The sequence below is a fragment of the Pseudophryne corroboree genome, chromosome 9 (genome assembly GCF_028390025.1).
Source record: "Pseudophryne corroboree isolate aPseCor3 chromosome 9, aPseCor3.hap2, whole genome shotgun sequence".
Classification (NCBI taxonomy): domain Eukaryota; kingdom Metazoa; phylum Chordata; class Amphibia; order Anura; family Myobatrachidae; genus Pseudophryne; species Pseudophryne corroboree.
The window spans coordinates 370,783,599-370,805,850 of NC_086452.1; the positions used below are offsets into that span (position 1 = coordinate 370,783,599).

General features: G+C 49.2%; 1 long non-coding RNA gene across 1 annotated transcript in view; it reads left to right on the forward strand.

The window, feature by feature from the left end:
- Positions 1 to 7,941: 7,941 nt before the first annotated feature.
- LOC134957046 (uncharacterized) overlaps positions 7,942 to 22,252 on the forward strand; it is a 56,133-nt gene continuing 41,822 nt past the window's right edge. The window contains exons 1-2 of the long non-coding RNA XR_010186410.1: positions 7,942 to 8,077; positions 11,532 to 11,614. This is a non-coding gene — a long non-coding RNA (uncharacterized LOC134957046). The remainder of the gene's footprint in view (positions 8,078 to 11,531; positions 11,615 to 22,252) is intronic.

Here is a 22,252-nt window from a genome sequence, read left to right on the forward strand (position 1 = left end):
TGGTCAAGAGAGGGATTACCTACTGATCGAGGGAACAAGGGGGCTGTGTATGGTCAACCCTGTATTGTTTTTCGCTACAACTTTTTTAAAGCTAAATCTAGGGAGTTTGTTTCTAGAAACTCCCCCTCGATGGGTAGAAAGTTTTAGGGCCTGGGTGTCTCCCTTCCTCGGGTTAGGGATGGATAGTGTCCGAGTAAAAACCCTTGGAGTCCGGCATGGCTACCTCCCGATCTACGTTATACTGTGCTTGAAGATGACAAGGCTTTGGGGGCTGGAGGTGGGTGAAGTCAAAAACTTCTCTAGACGGCAGTTGGAGAGAAGAATTTTACAGACTCACTTCTATGCTCCACTGTCATTAAGGGACTGCCCGGGCAGTGTCTGCTCAGATGGGTTGTCTCTGATTCTCAGAGAATCCCACTGAAGTTCAGTGATATTGCCTGGCTTTCCTTCCAATGGAGACTTTATGTGCGGGTAATCTCAAGTGCCGATGATCGTGGTTGCCCACGTGAGGAATGTCTAGGGGAGGAGGAGACAATGGACCACTTCCTCCTTGAGTGTCCCTTCAATATAAAGGTTTGTAAAGCGGTTTTAAGGGCCTTACACATCCCGTGCCTTTCGGGGCTTAGTTACCCTGAGTGGGTTTATGGGACGTTCAAAGGGTATAAAGGATATGATTTAACCACAATTTTTTTTAGTTAGTTTAGCAATTAGGTTTCACACATGGGGTGCACGGTGTCAGGTTTCCCTCAGAGCAAAGGTCCTCCCCTGTGAAGTGGTGGTGGGAAATATTCTACATGAGATTAGGGGGATGATGGGTATGGACAGGAGGAGGTTGGATGCTGTCGAGTGGTCCAGGCTTTGGTGCCACTTGAAACCCCCTTGAGTGGGTAGCAGAAATCCTTTTCTTGTTCATCTTCTGGCTTTCTGTTCTTTACCTCCCCGTAGATTTTCTTTTTCTGTTTTTTTTTGTTTAGACAGTTTACATGTGGCTAAAAGGTTTTATTCATTGCTTGTGGTTATGATGTGTATCGTTTGTATAGTAGGTTGGTTTTGTCTAGATGATTTGTGTTAAGCTGTACTGGCAGTGTGTGCAGCCATACAAGCTTTGTTGCTTTCTGTTTGGTTAGCTAGACAACAATTCAGTGTATACTGTGTGCCTTGTTTTATGAATTTTACCATATTTATATATGTTGCAATTTTCTTATTAAAAGATACCCACTTGGGCAGCGTATTTCATGCCCAAACCAGTGTTGGGCAAGGCAAAATCCATGTGGGCCATATGCAAGTGACCCGACTCAGTTGATTTCAGGTGTCAAAATTGTTGCCCGAGACTCGTTAACCCTTGCAAAACTACAGCTACTTATTCAAAATAGTAATTCATAATACTGTGTATGTGCCCACCTTGCCAGCGTATTTCATGCCCAAACCAGTGTTGGGCAAGGCAAAATCCATGTGGGTCATATGCGACCCGACTATAGATTTCAGGTGTCAAATTTGTTGCCCGAGACTCGTTAACCCTTGTAAAACTACAGCTACTTATTCATAATAGAAAATTATAGTGTTAAGGTGCCCACTTGGGCAGCGTATTTCATGACCAAACCAGTGTTGGGCAAGGCAAAATCCATGTGGGTCATATGCAAATGACCCGATTCTATTGATTTCAGGTGTCAAAATTGTTGCCCGAGACTCGTTAACCCTTGCAAAACTACAGCTACTTATTCATAATGGAAAATGATAGTGATAAGGTGCCCACTTGGGCAGCGTATTTCATGCCCAAACCAGTGTTGGGCAAGGCAAAATCTATGTGGGTCATATGCAAGTGACCCGACTCTATTGATTTAAGGTGTCAAAATTGTTGCCCAAGACTCGTTAACCCTTGCAAAAATAAGATTTTAAACCTACCAGTAAATCTTTTTCTCCTAGTCCGTAGAGGATGCTGGGGACTCCGTAAGGACCATGGGGTATAGACGGGCTCCGCAGGAGACATGGGCACTATAAAGAACTTTAGATGGGTGTGCACTGGCTCCTCCCTCTATGCCCCTCCTCCAGACCTCAGTTAGAGAACTGTGCCCAGAGGAGACGGACAGTACGAGGAAAGGATTTTTGTTAATCTAAGGGCAAGATTCATACCAACCCACACCATCCACACCGTATAACCTGGAACATACACAACTAGTCAACAGTATGAACAAAACAGCATCAGCCAAAGACTGATCTTAACTGTAACATAACCCTTATGTAAGCAATAACTATGTACAAGCCTTGCAGAAATAGGTCAGCACTGGGACGGGCGCCCAGCATCCTCTACAGACTAGGAGAAAAAGATTTACCGGTAGGTTTAAAATCTTATTTTCTCTTACGTCCTAGAGGATGCTGGGGACTCCGTAAGGACCATGGGGATTATACCAAAGCTCCAGACCGGGCGGGAGAGTGCGGATGACTCTGCAGCAGCGATTGAGCAAACATGAGGTCCTCATCAGCCAGGGTATCAAACTTGTAGAATTTAGCAAAAGTGTTTGAACCCGACCAAGTCGGCGCTCGGCAAAGCTCTAATGCCGAGACACCTCGGGCAGCCGCCCAAGAAGAGCCCACCTTCCTAGTGGAATGGGCCTTTACCGAATTTGGTAACGGCAATCCAGCCGTAGAATGAGCCTGCTGAATCGTGTTACAGATCCAGCGAGCAATAGTCTGCTTAGAAGCAGGGGCGCCAACCTTGTTGGCTGCATACAGGATAAACAGTGCCTCTGTTTTCCTAACTCGAGCCATCCCGGCTACATAAATTTTTTAAGGCCCTGACTACATCAAGGGACTTGGAATCCTCCAAGTCACTCGTAGCCACAGGTACCACAATAGGTTGGTTCATATGAAAAGATGAAACCACTTTAGGCAAAAATTGAGGACGAGTCCTTAATTCCGCTCTATCCACATGGAAAATAAGATAGGGGCTTTTGTGAGACAAAGCCGCCAATTCTGACACCCGCCTTGCAGATGCCAAGGCCAACAACATGACCACCTTCCAAGTGAGAAATTTCAATTCAACCGTTTGAAGAGGTTCAAACCAGTGAGATTTTAGGAACTGTAACACCACGTTAAGGTCCCATGGTGCCACTGGAGGCACAAAAGGAGGCTGGATGTGCAGCACTCCCTTTACAAAAGTCTGGACTTTTGGGAGAGAAGCCCATTCCTTCTGAAAGAAAATTGATAGGGCCGAAATCTGTACCTTAATGGAGCCTAATTTTAGGCCCATATCCACTCCTGTCTGTAGAAAGTGGAGAAAACGGCCCAGATGGAACTCCTCAGTGTGAGCATTCTTGGCTTCACACCAAGATACATACTTTCTCCAGATACGGTGATAATGTTTCGCCGTCACCTCCTTCCTAGCCTTTATCAGAGTAGGGATGACTTCTTCCGGAATGCCTTTCCCGGCTAGGATTCGGTGTTCAACCGCCATGCCGTCAAACGTAACCGCGGTAAGTCTTGGAACACACAGGGCCCCTGTTGCAACAGGTCCTCTCTGAGAGGAAGAGGCCATGGATCTTCTGTGAGCATTTCCTGAAGATCTGAATACCAGGCCCTTCGAGGCCAATCTGGAACAATGAGTATTGTCCGCACGCTTTTTCGTCTTATGATTCTCAATATCTTTGAGATGAGTGGAAGAGGAGGGAACACATAGACCGACTGAAACACCAATGGTGTCACTAGGGCGTCTACTGCTACTGCTTGAGGGTCCCTTGACCTGGCACAATACCTCCGAAGCTTCTTGTTGAGGCGTGACGCCATCATGTCTATTTGAGGAAGTCCCCAATGACTTGTTATCTCTGCAAAAACTTCTTGATGAAGTCCCCACTCTCCCGGATGGAGATTGTGTCTGCTGAGGAAGTCTGCTTCCCAGTTGTCCACTCCTGGAATGAAGACTGCTGCCAACGCGCTTATGTGATTTTCCGGACAGCGAAGAATCCGGGTGGCATCCGCCATTGCCGCTCTGCTCCTTGTCCCGCCTTGGCGGTTTACATGAGCCACGGCTGTGACGTTGTCTGATTGAATCAGAGCTGGTAGGTCGCGAAGAAGATTCTCCGCTTGACGTAGGCCATTGTATATGGCCCTCAATTCCAGTATGTTGATTTGTAGACAAGCCTCCTGGCTTGACCATAGTTCGAAAGTTTTTTCCTTGTGTGACTGCTCCCCATCCTCGGAGGCTCGCGTCCATGGTCACCAGAACCCAGTCCTGAATGCCGAACCTGCGACCCTCTAGAAGGTGAGCACTCTGCAGCCACCACAGGAGAGACACCCTGGCCCTGGGGGACAGGCTTATTTTCTGATGAATTTGAAGATGGGACCCGGACCACTTGTCCAGAAGGTCCCACTGAAATGTCCTTGCATGAAAGCTGCCAAAGGGGATGGCCTCGTAGGTCGCCACCATTTTTCCCAGTACTCGAGTGCATTGATGGACTGACACTCTTTTCGGTTTTAACAGGTCCCTGACCATGTTCTGGAGTTCCTGGGCTTTTTCCATTGGGAGAAAAACCCTCTTTTGTTCCGTGTCCAGAATCATGCCTAAGAAAGATAGCCGAGTTGTTGGAAACAAATGTAACTTTGGTAGATTCAGAATCCAGCCATGTTGCTGCAGCACTCTCAGGGAGAGCGCCACGCTTTTCAGCAACTGATCTCTCGATCTCGCTTTTATCAGGAGATCGTCCAAGTACGGGATAATTGTGACTCCCTGCCTGCGCAAGAGCACCATCATTTCCGCCATTACCTTGGTGAAAATCCTCGGGGCTGTGGAAAGCCCAAACGGCAACGTCTGAAACTGGTAATGACAGTCCTGTACAGCGAATCTCAGGTACGCCTGATGAGGGGGGTATATAGGGACATGAAGGTATGCGTCCTTTATGTCCAGTGACACCATAAAATCCCCCCCCCCCCCCTTCCAGGCTGGAGAAAACTGCCCTGAGCGATTCCATATTGAATTTGAACTTTTTCAAGTACAGATTTAGGGATTTGAAATTTAGAATGGGTATGACCGAGCCATCCGGTTTCGGGACCACAAAGAGGGTTGAATAGTACCCCTTCCCCTGTTGAGCTAGGGGAACCTCGACAACCACTTGTTATTGACACAGTTTTTGAATTGCAGCTAAAACTATCTCCCTTTCTGGGGAAGAAGCTGGTAAAGCCGATTTGAAAAACCGGCGAGGAGGCACGTCTTCGAATTCCAGTTTGTAACCCTGGGATACAATTTCCATTGCCCAAGGATCCACGTCTGACTGAACCCAGACGTGGCTGAAGAGTCGAAGACGTGACCCCACCGGCGCGGACTCCCTCCGTGGAGCCCCAGCATCATGCGGTGGATTTAGTAGAAGCCGGGGAGGACTTCTGCTCCTGGGAACTAGCCGTAGCGGGAGTCTTTTCCCTCTACCCTTACCTCTGGCGAGGAAGGAAGAGCCCCGACCTCTTTTGGACTTATGCGACCGAAAGGACTGCATTTGATATTGTGGCGTTTTATTTTGCTGTGGGGAAACATAAGGCAAAAAAGTAGATTTACCAGCGGTAGCTGTGGAAACTAGGTCCGCGAGACCTTCCCCAAATAAATCCTCACCTTTGTAAGGTAAAACTTCCATATGCTTCTTTGAGTCGGCATCATCAGTCCATTGGCGGGTCCACAGGGCGCTCCTAGCAGAATCGCCATGGCGTTGGCTCTCGAACCTAGCAGACCAATGTCTCTCTGAGCGTCTCTCATATATAAGACTGCGTCTTTAATGTGACCTAAGGTCAATAAAATGGTATCCCTATCTAGGGTATCAATGTCAGCTGACAAGGTATCTGTCCAAGCTGCTACCGCACTACAAACACAAGCCGACGCTATTGCCGGTCTGAGCAAGGCACCCGTATGTGTATAAATTGATTTTAAGGTAGTTTCCTGTCTGCGATCAGCAGGATCCTTGAGGGCTGCCGTGTCTGGAGACGGTAGCGCCACCTTTTTGGACAAGCGCGTTAACGCCTTGTCCACCCTGGGTGAGGATTCCCACCGTAACCTGTTCTGCGCAGGGAAAGGATACGCCATAAGAATTCTATTGGGAATCTGCAGTTTCTTGTCTGGAGTTTCCCAAGCCTTTTCAAATAACGTGTTCAGTTCATGAGATGGGGGAAAGGTTACCTCAGGTTTATTTTCCTTAAACATGTGTACCCTCTTGTCAGGGACAGAGGGGTCATCTGTGATATGTAAAACATCCTTATAAATAAATATATGCATATACACTCACTGCGCCAATTAAAAGTGCCCCCCCCCTCTTGTTTGCCCTCTGTCACCGTGTTCAGCAGGGGAGAGTCCGGGGAGCCAGCTTCTCTGCAGTGTGCTGTGTAGAAAATGGCGCTGGTCAGTACTGGAGGATCAAGCTCCGCCCCCTCAGCGGCGGGCTTCGGTCCCGCCCAAATTCCCAATACTGGCGGGGGATTATTAAATATACTGCCTCCGCAGCCTATATACTTGTTAGCCAGTCCCTAGAGGTTTATTATTGCTGCCCAGGGCGCCCCCCCTGCGCCCTTCAGTGCCCGCTGTGTGTGGGAGCAATGGCATGCAGTGTTACCGCTGCGCGTTACCTCAGAGAAGATCTGAAGTCTTCTGCCGCCTTTGAAGTCTTCTTTCTTCTTATACTCACCTGGCTTCTATCTTCCGGCTCTGTGAGGACGGTGGCGCGGCTCCGGGACGAACGGCGAGGGTGAGACCTGCGTTCCGACCCTCTGGAGCAAATGGTGTCCAGTAGCCTAAGAAGCAGAGCCTATCATTTAAGTAGGTCTGCTTCTCTCCCCTCAGTCCCACGATGCAGGGAGCCTGTTGCCAGCAGTGCTCCCTGAAAATAAAAAACCTATCAAAATTCTTTTTCAGAGAAACTCAGGAGAGCTCCCCTGTAATGCACCCAGTCTCCTCTGGGCACAGGATCTAACTGAGGTCTGGAGGAGGGGCATAGAGGGAGGAGCCAGTGCACACCCATCTAAAGTTCTTTATAGTGCCCATGTCTCCTGCGGAGCCCGTCTATACCCCATGGTCCTTACGGAATCCCCAGCATTCTCTAGGACGTAAGAGAAATTACAGCTACTTATTCATAATAGAAAATGATAGTGTTAAGGTGCTTACTTGGGCAGCGTATTTCATGCCCAAACCAGTGTTGGGCAAGGCAAAATCCATGTGGGTCATATGCAACTGACCCGACTCTTGATTTCAAGTGTCAAAATTGTTGCCCGAGACTCGTTAACCCTTGCAAAATTACAGCTACTTATTGATAATAGAAAATGATAGTGTTAAGGTGCCCACTTGGGCAGCGTATTTCATGCCCAAACCAGTGTTGGGCAAGGCAAAATCCATGTGGGTCATCTGTAAGTGACCCGACTCCGTTGATTACAGGTGTCAAATTTGTTGCCCGAGACTCGTTAACCCTTGCAAAACTACAGCTATTCAAAATGGTAAATTATAGCGTATGTGCCCACTTTGCCAGCGTATTTCATGCCCAAACCAGAGTTGGGCAAGCCAAATACAGGTGGGTCATATGAAAGGGACCCTACTCTGTGAATTTCAGGTGTCAAATTTGTTGCCCAAGACTCATTAACCCTTGCAAAACTGAATCATCTGAATAAGAAGCTGGAGCTCGAATAAGAAGTGAATAAGAAACTGGCCGAATAAGAAGCTAACTTCAGCCTCGTGCCACACAGCAGCATCAGGGAGCGGGTACAACAGCCGGTCTGTGTACCCAGCAACAGCAAGTCCTGGTCCTGTCACGCTCAGATCAGGGCTGATTGGCCGCCGCAGGGTTAAGCAAGGAGGAATACATTATTACCACGTGACCACGGCGCAGCGCGGGACTTGCAGCCAAGCGTGAATTCCTGCACTGTGCAACCACACTTGACTACTGCGCTCTGATTCGCTAACACCTTACCACTGCGATTTCTGGATGGGTGGGCGACTTTCTGCCTATCACGTGACCACCCGTCACTACCGGCTTCGTCAAGCTTGTCAGACCGGGAGACCTTGTGGGCTGTGAACGAGGAGGTGTGACTGGGTCTCAAGCACCGTATGTGGGGAGTGAGGGTGAGGAAGGTGTGACTGGCAGCACTGAGTGTGCGGGGAGTGAGGTGTGACTGGCAGCAATGAGTGTGCGGGGAGTGAGGGAGGTGTGACTTGCAGCACTGAGTATGCTGGGGGGTGTGACTGGCAACCAGCACTGTGTGTGCGGGGAGGGTTGAGGCTAGATCCAAGTGGCCTAATGGACCTTTTCCGTCGGGGGAGGAGCCACGACACAAGGGGGAGGAGCTACGCCAGCGGGACAGTTGCTCTAGTATCCCCGCCACCAACTATTACCTTTAGTAATTAGGTGGCGAGCGATGCGAGCCACCGTGCCCGCGAAGGTACTTTTCGGGTACCCTGTTCGGCCGTAGCTCCTCCCCCTGGTGACGTGTCTCCTCCCCTAGGTACGTCACAAGGTCCCTTCTCCCACTCCGATATTGAACCAACCGTGCGGGGAGTGAGGGCGAGGGAGGTGTGACTGGCCGCACTGAGTGCGGGGAGTAAGGGTGAGGGAGGTGTGACTGGCAGCAATGAGTGTGCGGGGAGTAAGGGTGAGGGAGGTGTGACTGGCAGCAATGAGTGTGCGGGGAGTAAGGGTGAGGGAGGTGTGACTGGTAGCAATGAGTGTGAGGGAGGTGACTGGCAGCAATGAGTGTGCTGGGGGTGTGGCTGGCAGCCAGCACTGAGTGTGCGGCGGGGGTGAGGGAGGTTTGACTGGCAGCACTGAGTGTTCGGGGATTGAGGGTGATATGAACGGGAGTTAGTCATGGGCAAAGAGATAGTGAAGTGAGTTGAGACACATGACTCAGTGTAGTGTCTCGGAACATGGCTCTTTTGTAATGCATTGCAGACGGTGCACATACAGTGAGTACAGAGACTGCTGGCAGTCCGAGGACTCGTGGAGGGAGTGACTCGGACGGTATCAGGTCTTCTTTAGATCGGCCACTGAAGGTCGCCAGTGAGCAGGTTGACACATGCATACTTTTTCACACCTATTCTATCCAAGTGAGCATAGAGTTGTTTAGAAACCTTGTGGCGAGAGCAGAGAGACACTGCGCCCGAAGTGTGGTGAGCGAATACGTTTTAGTTGTTGGTGGTCTCAGATGGAAATTCAGGTCAAGAACCCCCCCCCCCCCCAAAAAAAAAAAACCCCAACAAAAAACATGTCGAATTTGTGTCGACCTAGCCTATGCCGACCTTCCTTACATGTCGACAGTCATGTGTCGGCCTTCAGTCAGTGTCGACCCACTCACTCTTGACCACCTTCGGTTGTGGTCGACCTAGAGACTGTCGACCCGGACAGGATCGACCCAATGATCCACACCTGACTCGGACATCTGAGTCAGCATCAGTCTCACAGGCAGTCAGTGCTCAGTGAGTCAGACCTCTGGTAATGTGTCAGCTACTCAGCTGCACTGAATGAATCGGTAATGATTCTGATCAGTCTCCACTGAGTGAGCACTCTCAGTCAGTCAGTGACTCATACCTCTGCTGTTCAGTTGCACTGGAAGAATCATTGATGAATCTGATGAGTTTCCACTGTCTCAACTCTGTGTCACAGGAAGTTGGGCGCAGCAGCAGCCCTGACAGGGAGCAGCATCACATTGCTCCCTCCCAAGGGGTGTCACCCAGGAGTACTGCCACCCAATCACTGTGACTGACAGAGGCTACTGGGGGCTGTCTCAACACACCAAACTGTGAGTGACTCGAATCATTTGAACTTCTAAATGATTCAACTCAGTGTTGAGACAGCAACTTAGTAGCCATCTCTACCGGGAGCACTGTGTGTGGCGGGGAGTGAGGGAGGTCTGACTGGGAGCACTGTGTGTGGCGGGGAGTGAGGGAGGTCTTACTGGGAGTACTGTGTGTGCCGGGAGTGAGGGAGGTCTGACTGGGAGCACTGTGTGTGCAGTGAGTGAGGTCTGACTGTGTGTGCGGGGAATGAGGGAGGACTGACTGGGAGCACTGTATGTGCCGGGGAGTGAGGGAGGTCTGACTGGGAGCCCTGTGAGTGAGGGAGGTCTGACTGGGAGCCCTGTAAGTGAGGGAGGTCTGACTGGGAGCCCTGTGAGTGAGGGAGGTCTGACTGGGAGCACTGTGTGTGCGGGGAATGAGGGAGGACTGACTGCACTGTGTGTGCCGGGGAGTGAGGGAGGTCTGACTGGGAGCACTGTGAGTGAGGGAGGTCTGACTGGGAGCACTGTGTGTGTGCGGGGAGTGAGGGAGGTCTGACTGGGAGCCCTGTGTGTGCGCAGGGAGTGAGGGAGGACTGACTGGGAGCCCTGTGTGTGCGGGGAGTGAGCATACCTCCCAACTGTCCCGCTTTCAGCGGGACAGTCCCGATATTCGGACCCTGTCCCGCTGTCCCACCCGCGGGCAGCAGTGTCCCGCGGGTGGGGGGGCAGTTAGGGGGAGGCTTTGATCACCCGCTGCTCTGCTCTGCAAAGCAGCCGGTGATCACTGAATACATGCTGTGTGCACGGCATGTATTCAGAGCTAGGAGGGGAGTGGGGGCTGCCCAGCTGCTCGGGGAGCGCTGGGCAGCCCCCAAAAGGCAAAAAACCGGGCCGTTTGGTGAGGCCACGCCCATCACGAGCGCGGCCACGCCCCCTTACAACCAAAAGTTGGGAGGTATGAGTGAGGGAGGTCTGACTCGGAGCATTGTGTGTGTGGGGAGTGATGGTACTGTGCAGGGAGTAAGGGTGATGTGACTGGGAGCACTGTGTGTGAGAGAGGTGCGACTGGGAGCACTGTGTGTGAGGGAGGTGCGACTGGGAGCACTGTGTGTGAGGGAGGTGCGACTGGGAGCACTGTGTGCGGGGAGTGAGGGAGGTGCGACTGGGAGCATTGTGTGTGGGGAGTGAGGGAGGTGCGACTGGGAGCATTGTGTGCGGGAGGTGTGACTGGGCGCAACATATGCGCACAGGGAAGGGGGTGCGACTGGGAGCACTGTTTGCGCGGGGAGTGAGGGAGGTGTGACTGAGAGCTCCGCGTGCGGGGGGTGAAACTGGGAGCACTGTGTGTGCATGGGGAGTAAGGGTGAGGGAGGTTTGACTGAGCACTGTGTGCACACAGGGAAGGAGGTGTGACTGGGAGCACTGTGTGTGGTGGGTGAGGGTGCCTGGGTGCTTCTTTGTGGATGTAGTAAGGATGGTGAAGTTGTATCTAGGAACCACGTTGTGGAGCAAGTATGGATAGTGGAGATGTGTCTGGGAGCTATTCTGTAGAGTTTCCCAAAATATGCCACTTCAGTCCAGATTTTAAGAAATTAGATTTCAAGTTCTTGAGCAGAAAAAGTCACAAGGAGTGCTTGTGAATTTACACTTTCCAGTGCTATCCGGAGTAACACTGTTGCCCTCTACTGGACAAAGATGTATGATTTTCTATTTGGAAAGCAAAAATATAAAGTAGTAAAGCGATATGGTGAGAGTGCCAACATTTCTGTAGTAATAAATACCTTTCACTACACTTATCGTAGGTTATTTAGCAGATTATTGGATGGGAAGTCTGAGGAGCCCAGAACTAATTGATCAAACCGAAGCGAAAGCAGATGATTGAAAGGTATTGTTTCTAGAAATCTTTTTACCAATTACATTGTAGATTGTTGAACCATAATTCTGATGATATGAATATGTGTTTGTGAGCTTATTTCTGGATCTTAAGTAAAATTAAAAAATATAAATCCTAGTAGAATTGCGCAATCAAAGCAGTGCCAATGGTGGTGCTATTGTTACTTGTCCATTGATGGCAAGCAAGCATTTGATGGATTGTGCGTGTGCAATGGAAAGGAGTCCTGCAGTCTCAGTTGGGGTCGAAATGTCTTCTAAAGTTTCCAGAGGTTGTGAAAGGAACAGTTATATGTTACCTCTGGACTTAGAAGGTCACTTCTGGCCATGTAGCGCCATTATTTGAGAAGAGGACATGAAATAGGTAAATACGTAGCCTCCTCCAGGAAGCACTGTTATGTGAAGCAGCCTGGCAGCCATCAGTGTGGGCACAGTCACATAGAACATAAGACCTGGTTAAGCATGGCATCTTTGACTTCACCTCCATAACAAAAGAGCCTAGTATTCCTTAGCTCATAAGAAGACATGGGGTACCACTAGACAGAAGAGAAACTAGACATTTTTTTATGTATGTCTTTGATTTACAGCCATATGCAACAAGTACTCTGTATACTCAGCAGTATTAATACATTACAGTGCCGATGCACTATAGTTGCAATACATACTTAGTGTCTGCTAAATGGTTACACACGTGGACTGCTTTTTGATGCTCTTTTTTTTTTTTTTTTTTAAATTGATATGCAGTACACTACTACACACACACACAATGGAAGCTACTCAATCCGTTTGGCACTAATCAGGTGCATGAAAGGGAGTGGTCACAACATACAGAAAACAGAAAGGGGTGTGCTTTTTCCTCCCTGGTATCCCCTGCACACTAAATAGTACTTGCAACAATACATGAAAAGTATGTAGTACTAGAAATTCAGAGATATTTGTTGCATGTATTTGCAAATACATGGTAAGTTGCCGAACCCCTTCACAGCTTCTCTGATTATCGGCAGTCCCTACACTGCATGATAACCATGTACACTACTGCGACAGAATATAATTAGACTTTTAGTACTAGTGAACTACAATATTTGTTCTACTGGTGCATATTGTTCAATGAATGTGGGGGTTGCTGCCACCTCTGTATTCTCTAAAGGTGCATACACACGGAGCAATGTAACTGTACGATTTTGACTATATACCGATGCGCGCTCCCATGGGGCTGGTATCACATGAAAGATAGACTGTGCAGGCAAGTCAATCTTGACTATATAGTGTACAATCTAGTACATAGTCAAAATCTCAAGTAAATATAATCAATATCTGTGATTCAGGGGAAATCGCAAAGTCAAAATCAGAGATAGTCAATATCACCCTGTGTGTATGCACCTTTAGAAGTCCTATCAGATGACACAATTTTACCTAATACAGCACTTAGTGAAAGTTACTGTGTTCATTAAAGCAAAGCCATTGATGGCATAAAAACATCGGACTAAAACTATCAATGTTTGCCAAACATAGATTATTTTATTATTATTATCCTTTATATGGTGCCACAAGGGTTCCGCAGCGCCCAATTACAGAGTACATATGCACATAATCAAAACAGGAAAACAGTGACTTACAGTTGAAGACAATATAGGACAAGTACAGGGTAACTAAACAGAACTACACCAGTAGACAGCACTGAGATAAGTATCAAGGTGGCAGAGAAATGCAGGATTTGGGCAGTTGAGGATAATTAAAGTAAGAAAAGGATAATCACGTGAGGGAAGAGGTCCCTACTCGTGAGAGCTTACATTCTAAAGGGGAGGGGCAGACAGACAAGGGTGACACAGATGGGGTAGACCGAGCGTGGGACAGAGGGTTAGGATGAGATTTGGCTGGGTTTGGTAAAGAAGTATGTTTTAAGAGCCTGTTTGAAGCTCTGTAGAGAGGTGGAGAGTCTGAGGGGGAGAGGTAGAGAATTCCAGAGTAAGGGAGCAGCGTATGTAAAATCTTGGAGGCGTGAAGAAGTAATCAGAAGACAGGAGAGTCGGCGAGCATTAGCAGAGCGAAGAGGACGGGTGAGAGAGTAAAGGGAGATAAGGTCAGAGATGTAAATGGGAGAGGAGTGGGTGAGTGCTTTGTTAGTGAGTGTTGTGAGAAGCTTGAATTGGATTCTGAAAGGGAAGGGAAGTCACTGAAGGGCTTGTAGGAGAGGGGATGTGGACGTAGTGCGTTTGGTGAGGAAGATGAGCTGGGCTGCAGCATTGAGGATAGATTGGAGTGGAGAGCGGTAAATGTCAGGGAGGCCAGTTAGGAGTAGATTACAGTAATCCAGTCTGGAAATAATCAGTGAGTGGATAATGGTCTTGGTGGCTTCCTGGGTGAAAGGGCCTGATCCTGGAAATGTTTTTGAGATGAAAATGATAAGTTTGTGAGAGGTGCTGAATGTGTGGTTTGAAGGAGAGGGAGGAGTCGAGGATTACGCCAAGACAGCGTACTTGGGGGGGCTAGAGGAGATCGTCTTGCCATCAATGGCTAATGAGATTGTGGGAAGATGATCAGCTCAGTCTTGGACATGTTGAGTTTAAGAAAGTGCTGGGACATCCAGGAAGAGATAGCAGAGAGACAGTTGGAGTGAGGAGAGCCGGGGAGAGATCAGGGGGGGAAAAGATAGATTTGAGTATCATCAGCACAGAGGTGATATTGGAAGTTAAAAGAATTAATGAGTTCACCTAAAGAGGACGTATAGAGAGAGAAAAGTAGAGGACCAAGAACAAAACCTTGGGTGACACCAATAGTTAGTGGAAGTGGCGGGGAGGTAGTGTCACGAGAGGAGATAGAGAAGGAACGATCAGAGAGGTAGGAGACCAGGAGAGGGCAGTATCACGCAGACCAAGAGAGTGAAGGATTTGCAGAAGGAGAGGGTGGTCCACAGTGTCAAAAGCAGCAGAGAGTAGTGGCCCTTAGATATGGCTGCATGGAGATCATTGCACACTTTTGTGAGAGCAGTTTCAGTGGAGTGGAGTGGAGAGAACGGAAACCAGCAGTGAGTGGGAGGAAAGAAAGGTAGTGAGGCGTTTATAGACAATACGCTCAAGGAGTTTGGAGGCAAAAGGGAGGAGAGAGATGGGTCAATAGTTGGAGAGGGTGTTTGGATCAAGGGTAGGTTTTTTTAAGAATAGGGGAGATGAGGGCATGCTTGAAATCAGCGGGGACAGTGCCTGATGAGAGGGAGAGATTGAGAAGCTGGACAAGATGGGAACAGGCAGAAGGAGAGAGATAGCGGAGGAGGTGAGAGGGGATAGGTTCAAGTGGGGAGGTTATGGGGAGGAGGAACGTATGAGGGATTGTCGATGGGCATCCCTATTTCCAAGTGTTATGTTTAAGTTTATGATGACTGAGAGGCTGTAAGAAATTAGTTGTGATATTGGTACTGCATAATTACAAAGGATATACTATTTCTCTAACGTCCTAAGTGGATGCTGGGGACTCCGTAAGGACCATGGGGATTAGCGGCTCCGCAGGAGACTGGGCACAAAAGTAAAGCTTTAGAACTACCTGGTGTGCACTGGCTCCTCCCCCTATGACCCTCCTCCAAGCCTCAGTTAGATTTCTGTGCCCGAACGAGAAGGGTGCACACTAGGTGGCTCTCCTGAGCTGCTTAGTGAAAAGTTTAGTTTTAGGTTTTTTATTTTCAGTGAGACCTGCTGGCAACAGGCTCACTGCATCGAGGGACTAAGGGGAGAAGAAGCGAACTCACTGGCGTGCAGAGTGGATTGGGCTTCTTAGGCTACTGGACATTAGCTCCAGAGGGACAATCACAGGCCCAGCCATGGATGGGTCCCAGAGCCGCGCCGCCGGCCCCCTTACAGAGCCAGAAGACAGAAGAGGTCCGGAAAATCGGCGGCAGAAGACGTCCTGTCTTCAACAAGGTAGCGCACAGCACTGCAGCTGTGCGCCATTGCTCTCAGCACACTTCATACTCCGGTCACTGAGGGTGCAGGGCGCTGGGGGGGGGGCGCCCTGAGACGCAATAAAAACACCTTGGATGGCAAAAAATGCATCACATATAGCTCCTGGGCTATATGGATGCATTTAACCCCTGCCAGAATACTTAGAAAAATGGGAGATAAGGCCGCCGATAAGGGGGCGGAGCCTATCTCCTCAGCACACTGGCGCCATTTTCCCTCACAGCTCCGTTGGAGGGAAGCTCCCTGGCTCTCCCCTGCAGTCACTACACTACAGAAAGGGTTAAAAAAGAGAGGGGGGGCACTAATTACGCGCAGTATAAAAGATACAGCAGCTATAAGGGGAAAAACACTTATATAAGGTTATCCCTGTATATATATATATATATATATAGCGCTCTGGTGTGTGCTGGCAAACTCTCCCTCTGTCTCCCCAAAGGGCTAGTGGGGTCCTGTCCTCTATCAGAGCATTCCCTGTGTGTGTGCTGTATGTCGGTACGTTTGTGTCGACATGTATGAGGAGAAAAATGATGTGGAGACGGAGCAGATTGCCTGTAATGGTGATGTCACCCCCTAGGGGGTCGACACCTGAGTGGATGAACTGTTGGAAGGAATTACGTGACAGTGTCAGCTCTGTATAAAAGACAGTGGTTGACATGAGACAGCCGGCTACTCAGTTTGTGCCTGTCCAGACGTCTCATAGGCCGTCAGGGGCTCTAAAGCGCCCGTTACCTCAGATGGCAGATATAGACGCCGACACGGATACTGACTCCAGTGTCGACGGTGAAGAGACAAATGTGACTTCCAGTAGGGCCACACGTTACATGATGGAGGCAATGAAAAATGTTTTACACATTTCTGATAATACGAGTACCACCAAAAAGGGGTATTATGTTCGGTGAGGAAAAACTACCTGTAGTTTTCCTGAATCTGAGAAATTAAATGAGGTGTGTGATGATGCGTGGGTTTCCCCCGATAACAACTGATAATTTCTAAAATGTTATTGGCATTATATCCTTTCCCGCCAGAGGTTAGGGTGCGTTGGGAAACACCCCCTAGGGTGGATAAAGCGCTCACACGCTTGTAAGGGCTCTACCCTCTCCTGAGATGGCCGCCCTTAAGGATCCTGCTGATAGAAAGCAGGAGGGTATCCTAAAATGTATTTACACACATACTGGTGTTATACTGCGACCAGCAATCGCCTCAGCCTGGATGTGCAGTGCTGGGTTGGCGTGGTCGGATTCCCTGACTGAAAATATTGATACCCTAGATAGGGACAGTATATTTTTGCCTATAGAGCATTTAAAAGATGCATTTCTATATATGCGTGATACACAGCGGAATATTTGCCGACCTGGCATCAAGTCTAAGTGCGTTGTCCATTTCTACCAGTAGAGGGTTATGGACACGACAGTGGTCAGGTGATGCGGATTTCAAACGGCATTTGGAAGTATTGCCTTATTAAGGGGAGGAGTTATTTGGGGTCGGTCTTTCAGACCTGGTGGCCACGGCAACAGCTGGGAAATCCACGTTTGTACCCCAGTCGCCTCTCAACATGAGAAGACGCCGTATTATCAGGCGCAGTCTTTTCGTGGACAAGCGGGCAAAAGGTTCCTCATTTCTGCCCGTGACAGAGGGAGAGGAAAAAAGGCTGCAGAAATCAGCCAGTTCCCAGGAACAGAAACCCTCTCCCGCCTCTGCCAAGCCCTCAGTATGACGCTGGGGCTTTACAAGCAGAATCAGGCACGGTGGGGGGCCCGTCTCAATGAATTTCAGCGCGCAGTGGGCTCACTCGCAAGTAGACCCCTGGATCCTTCAGGTGATATCTCAGGGGTACAAATTGGAATTCGAGACGTCTCCCCCTCGCCGTTTCCTAAAGTCGGCTTTACCGATGTCTCCTTCTGACAGGGAGACAGTTTTGGAAGCCATTCACAAGCTGTATTCCCAGCAGGTGATAATCAAGGTACCCCTCCTGCAACAGGGAACGGGGTATTATTCCACACTATTGTGGTACCGAAGCCGGACGGCTCGGTGAGACCGATTCTAAATCTAAAATCTTTGAACACTTACATACAGAGGTTCAAATTCACGATTGAGTCACTCAGAGCAGTGATTGCGAACCTGGAAGAAAGGGACTACATGATGTCTCGGGACATCAAGGATGCTTACCTTCATGTCCAAATTTACCCTTCTCACCAAGGGTACCTCAGGTTTATGGTACAGAACTGTCACTATCAGTTTCAGACGCTGCCGTATGGATGGTCCACGGCACCCCGGGTCTTTACCAAGGTAATGGCCGAAATGATGATATTCCTTCAAAGGAAGGGAATTTTAGTTATCCCTTACTTGGACGATTCCCTGATAAGGGTAAGATCCAGGGAACAGTTGGAGGTCGGTGTAGCACTATCTCAGGTAGTGTTGCGGCAGCACGATTGGATTCTCAATATTCCAAAATCGCAGCTGGTTCCGACGACTCGTCTTCTGTTCCTAGGAATGATCCTGGACACAGTCCAGAAAAAGGTGTTTCTCCCGGAGGAGAAAGCCAGGGAGTTATCCGAGCTAGTCAGGAACCTCCTAAAACCGAGCCAAGTCTCAGTGCATCAATGCACAAGGGTTCTGGGAAAAATGGTGGCTTCCTATGAAGCAATCCCATTCGGCAGATTCCACGCAAGAACTTTCCAGTGGGACCTGCTGGACAAATGGTCCGAGTCGCATCTTCAGATGCATCAGCGGATAACCCTGTCACCAAGAACAAGGGTGTCCCTCCTGTGTTGGTTGCAGACTGCTCATCTTCTAGAGGGCCGCAGATTCGGCATTCAGGACTGGGTCCTGGTGACCACGGATGCCAGCCTGCGAGGCTGGGGAGCAGTCACACAGGGAAGGAATTTCCAGGGCTTATGGTCAAGCCTGGAGACATCACTTCACATAAATATCCTGAAGCTAAGGGCCATTTACAATGCTCTAAGCTTAGCAAGACCTCTGCTTCAAGGTCAGCCGGTGTTGATCCAGTCGGACAACATCACGGCAGTCACCCACGTAAACAGACAGGGTGGCACTAGAAGCAGGAGGGCAATGGCAGAAGCTGCAAGGATTCTTCGCTGGGCGGAAAATCATGTGATAGCACTGTCAGCAATTCCGGGAGTGGACAACTGGGAAGCAGACTTCCTCAGCAGACACGACCTCCACCCGGGAGAGTGGGGACTTCACCCAGAAGTCTTCCACATGATTATAAACCGTTGGGAAAAACTCGACAGGTATTGCGCCAGGTCAAGGGACCCTCAGGCAATAGCTGTAGACGCTCTGGTAACACCGTGGGTGTACCAGTCAGTGTATGTGTTCCCTCATCTGCCTCTCATACCCAAGGTACTGAGATTGATAAGATGGAGAGGAATAAGCACTATATTCGTGGCTCCGGATTGGCCAAGAAGGACTTGGTAACCGGAACTTCAAGAGATGCTCACGGAGGATCCGTGGCCTCTACCTCTAAGAAGGGACTTGCTCCAGCAAGGACCCTGTCTGTTCCAAGACTTACCGCGGCTGCGTTTGACGGCATGGCGGTTGAACGCCGGATCCTGAAGGAAAAAAGGTATTCCGGATGAAGTCATCCCTATCCTGATCAAAGCCAGGAAGGATGTAACCGCAAAACATTATCACCGCATTGGCGAAAATATGTTGCGTGGTGCGAGGCCAGTAAGGCCCGACGGAGGAAATTCAACTGGGTCGATTCCTACATTTCCTGCAAACAGGAGTGTCTATGGGCCTGAAATTGGGGTCCATTAAGGTTCAAATTTCGGCCCTGTCAATTTTCTTCCAAAAAGAACTAGCTTCAGTCCCTGAAGTTCAGACGTTGTAAAAGGGGTACTGCATATACAGCCTCCTTTTGTGCCTCCAGTGGCACCTTGGGATCTCAATGTAGTTTTTGGGTTCCAAAAGTCACATTGGTTTGAACCACTTAAATCTGTGGAGTTAAAATATCTCACATGGAAAGTGGTCATGCTGTTGGCCCTGGCCTGGGCCAGGCGCGTGTCAGAATTGGCGGCTTTATCCTGTAAAAGCCCTTTTCTCTATCGTCCTAAGTGGATGCTGGGGTTCCTGAAAGGACCATGGGGAATAGCGGCTCCGCAGGAGACAGGGCACAAAAAAGTAAAGCTTTTACCAGATCAGGTGGTGTGCACTGGCTCCTCCCCCCATGACCCTCCTCCAGACTCCAGTTAGATTTTGTGCCCGAACGAGAAGGGTGCAATCTAGGTGGCTCTCCTAAAGAGCTGCTTAGAGAAAGTTTAGCTTAGGTTTTTTACTTTACAGTGAGTCCTGCTGGCAACAGGATCACTGCAACGAGGGACTTAGGGGAGAAGTAGTGAACTCACCTGCGTGCAGAGTGGATTTGCTGCTTGGCTACTGGACACTAGCTCCAGAGGGACGATCACAGGTACAGCCTGGATGGTCACCGGAGCCGCGCCGCCGGCCCCCTTGCAGACGCTGAAGAGAGAAGAGGTCCAAAATCGGCGGCTGAAGACTCCTGAGTCTTCATAAAGGTAGCGCACAGCACTGCAGCTGTGCGCCATTTTCCTCTCAGCACACTTCACACAACAGTCACTGAGGGTGCAGAGCGCTGGGGGGGGCGCTCTGAGAGGCAAATAAAAACCTTATTAGAGGCAAAAAAATACCTCACATATAGCCCACAGAGGCTATATGGAGATATTTAACCCCTGCCTAACTTCAAAAATAGCGGGAGACGAGCCCGCCGAAAAAGGGGCGGGGCCTATCTCCTCAGCACACAGCGCCATTTTCTCTCACAGAAAAGCTGGAGAGAAGGCTCCCAGGCTCTCCCCTGCACTGCACTACAGAAACAGGGTTAAAACAGAGAGGGGGGGCACTGATTTTGGCGATATTGTATATATATAAAAGATGCTATAAGGGAGAAACACTTATATAAGGTTGTCCCTATATAATTATAGCGTTTTTGGTGTGTGCTGGCAGACTCTCCCTCTGTCTCCCCAAAGGGCTAGTGGGTCCTGTCCTCTGTCAGAGCATTCCCGGTGTGTGTGCTGTGTGTCGGTACGCGTGTGTCGACATGTATGAGGACGATGTTGGTGAGGAGGCGGAGAAATTGCCTGTAATGGTGATGTCACTCTCTAGGGAGTCGACACCGGAATGGATGGCTTATTTAGAGAATTACGTGAGAATGTCAACACGCTGCAAGGTCGGTTGACGACATGAGACGGCCGACAATCTATTAGGACCGGTCCAGGCGTCTCAGAAACACCGTCAGGGGTTTTAAAAACGCCCATTTACCTCAGTCGGTCGACACAGACACAGACACGGACACTGAATACAGTGTCGACGGTGAATAAACAAACGTATTTCTCATTAGGGCCACACGTTAAGGGCAATGAAGGAGGTGTTACGTGTTTCTGATACTACAAGTACCACAAGAAAGGGTATTATGTGGGAGTGAAAAAACTACCTGTAGTTTTTCCTGAATCAGATAAAATAAAATGAAGTGTGTGATGATGCGTAGGGTTACCCCGATAGCAAATATTGGCGTTATACCCTTTCCCGCCAGAAATTAGGGTACGTTGGGAAACACCCCTTAGGGTGATAAGGCGCTCACACGCTTATCAAGTGGCGTTACCGTCTCCAGATACGGCCGCCCTCAAGGAGCCAGCTGATAGGAAGCTGGAAAAATATCCTAAAAAGTATATACACACATACGGTGGTTATACTGCGACCAGCGATCGCCATCAGCCTGGAGATGCAGTGCTGGGTTGGCTTGGTCGGATTCCCTGACTGAAAATATTTTATTCATGTAGAGCATTTAATAGGATGCATTCTATATATATGTATGTGAGATGCACAGAGGGATATTTGCTCTCTGGCATCAAGATAAGTGCGTTGTCCATATCTCCCAGAAGATGTCAGGGACACGACAGTGGTCAGGTGATACAGATCCCATACGGCAGATGGAAGTATTGCTGTATAAAGGGAAGGAGTTATTTGGGGGTCGGTCCATCGGACCTGGGGACCACAGCAACAGCTGGGAAATCCAACCTTTTTTACCCCAAGTTACATCTCAGCTAAAAAAGACACCGTCTTTTCAGCCTCAATCTTTCCTTTCCCATGAGGGCATGCAGGCAAAAGGCCAGTCATGTCTGCCCAGACATAGAGGTAAGGGAAGTAGACTGCAGCAGGCAGCCCTTTCCCAGGAAAAGAAGCCCTCCACCGCGTCTGCCAAGTCCTCAGCATGACGCTGGGGCCGTGCAAGCGGACTCAAGGTGGGGGGGTAGTCTCAAGAGTCTCAGGGCGCAGTGGGATCACTCGCAAGTTGACCCCTAGATCGTACGAGTATTATCCCAGGGGTAAAGATTGGAGAGTCGAGACATCTTCTCCTCGCAGGTTCCTGAAGTCTGCTTTACCAACGGCTCCCTCCGACAGGGAGGCAGCATTGGAAACAATTCACAAGCTGTATATCCAGCAGGTGATAATCAAAGTACCCCTCCTACGACAAGGAAAAGGGTATTATTTTTCCACACTATATTGTGGTACTGAAGCCAGACGGCTTGGTGACACATAGTCTAAATCTAAAATGTTTTGAACACTTACATAAAAGGTTCAAATCGAGATAAAGTCACTCAGAGCAGTGATAGCGAACCGGAAAAAAGGGGACTATATGGTGTCCCTGGACA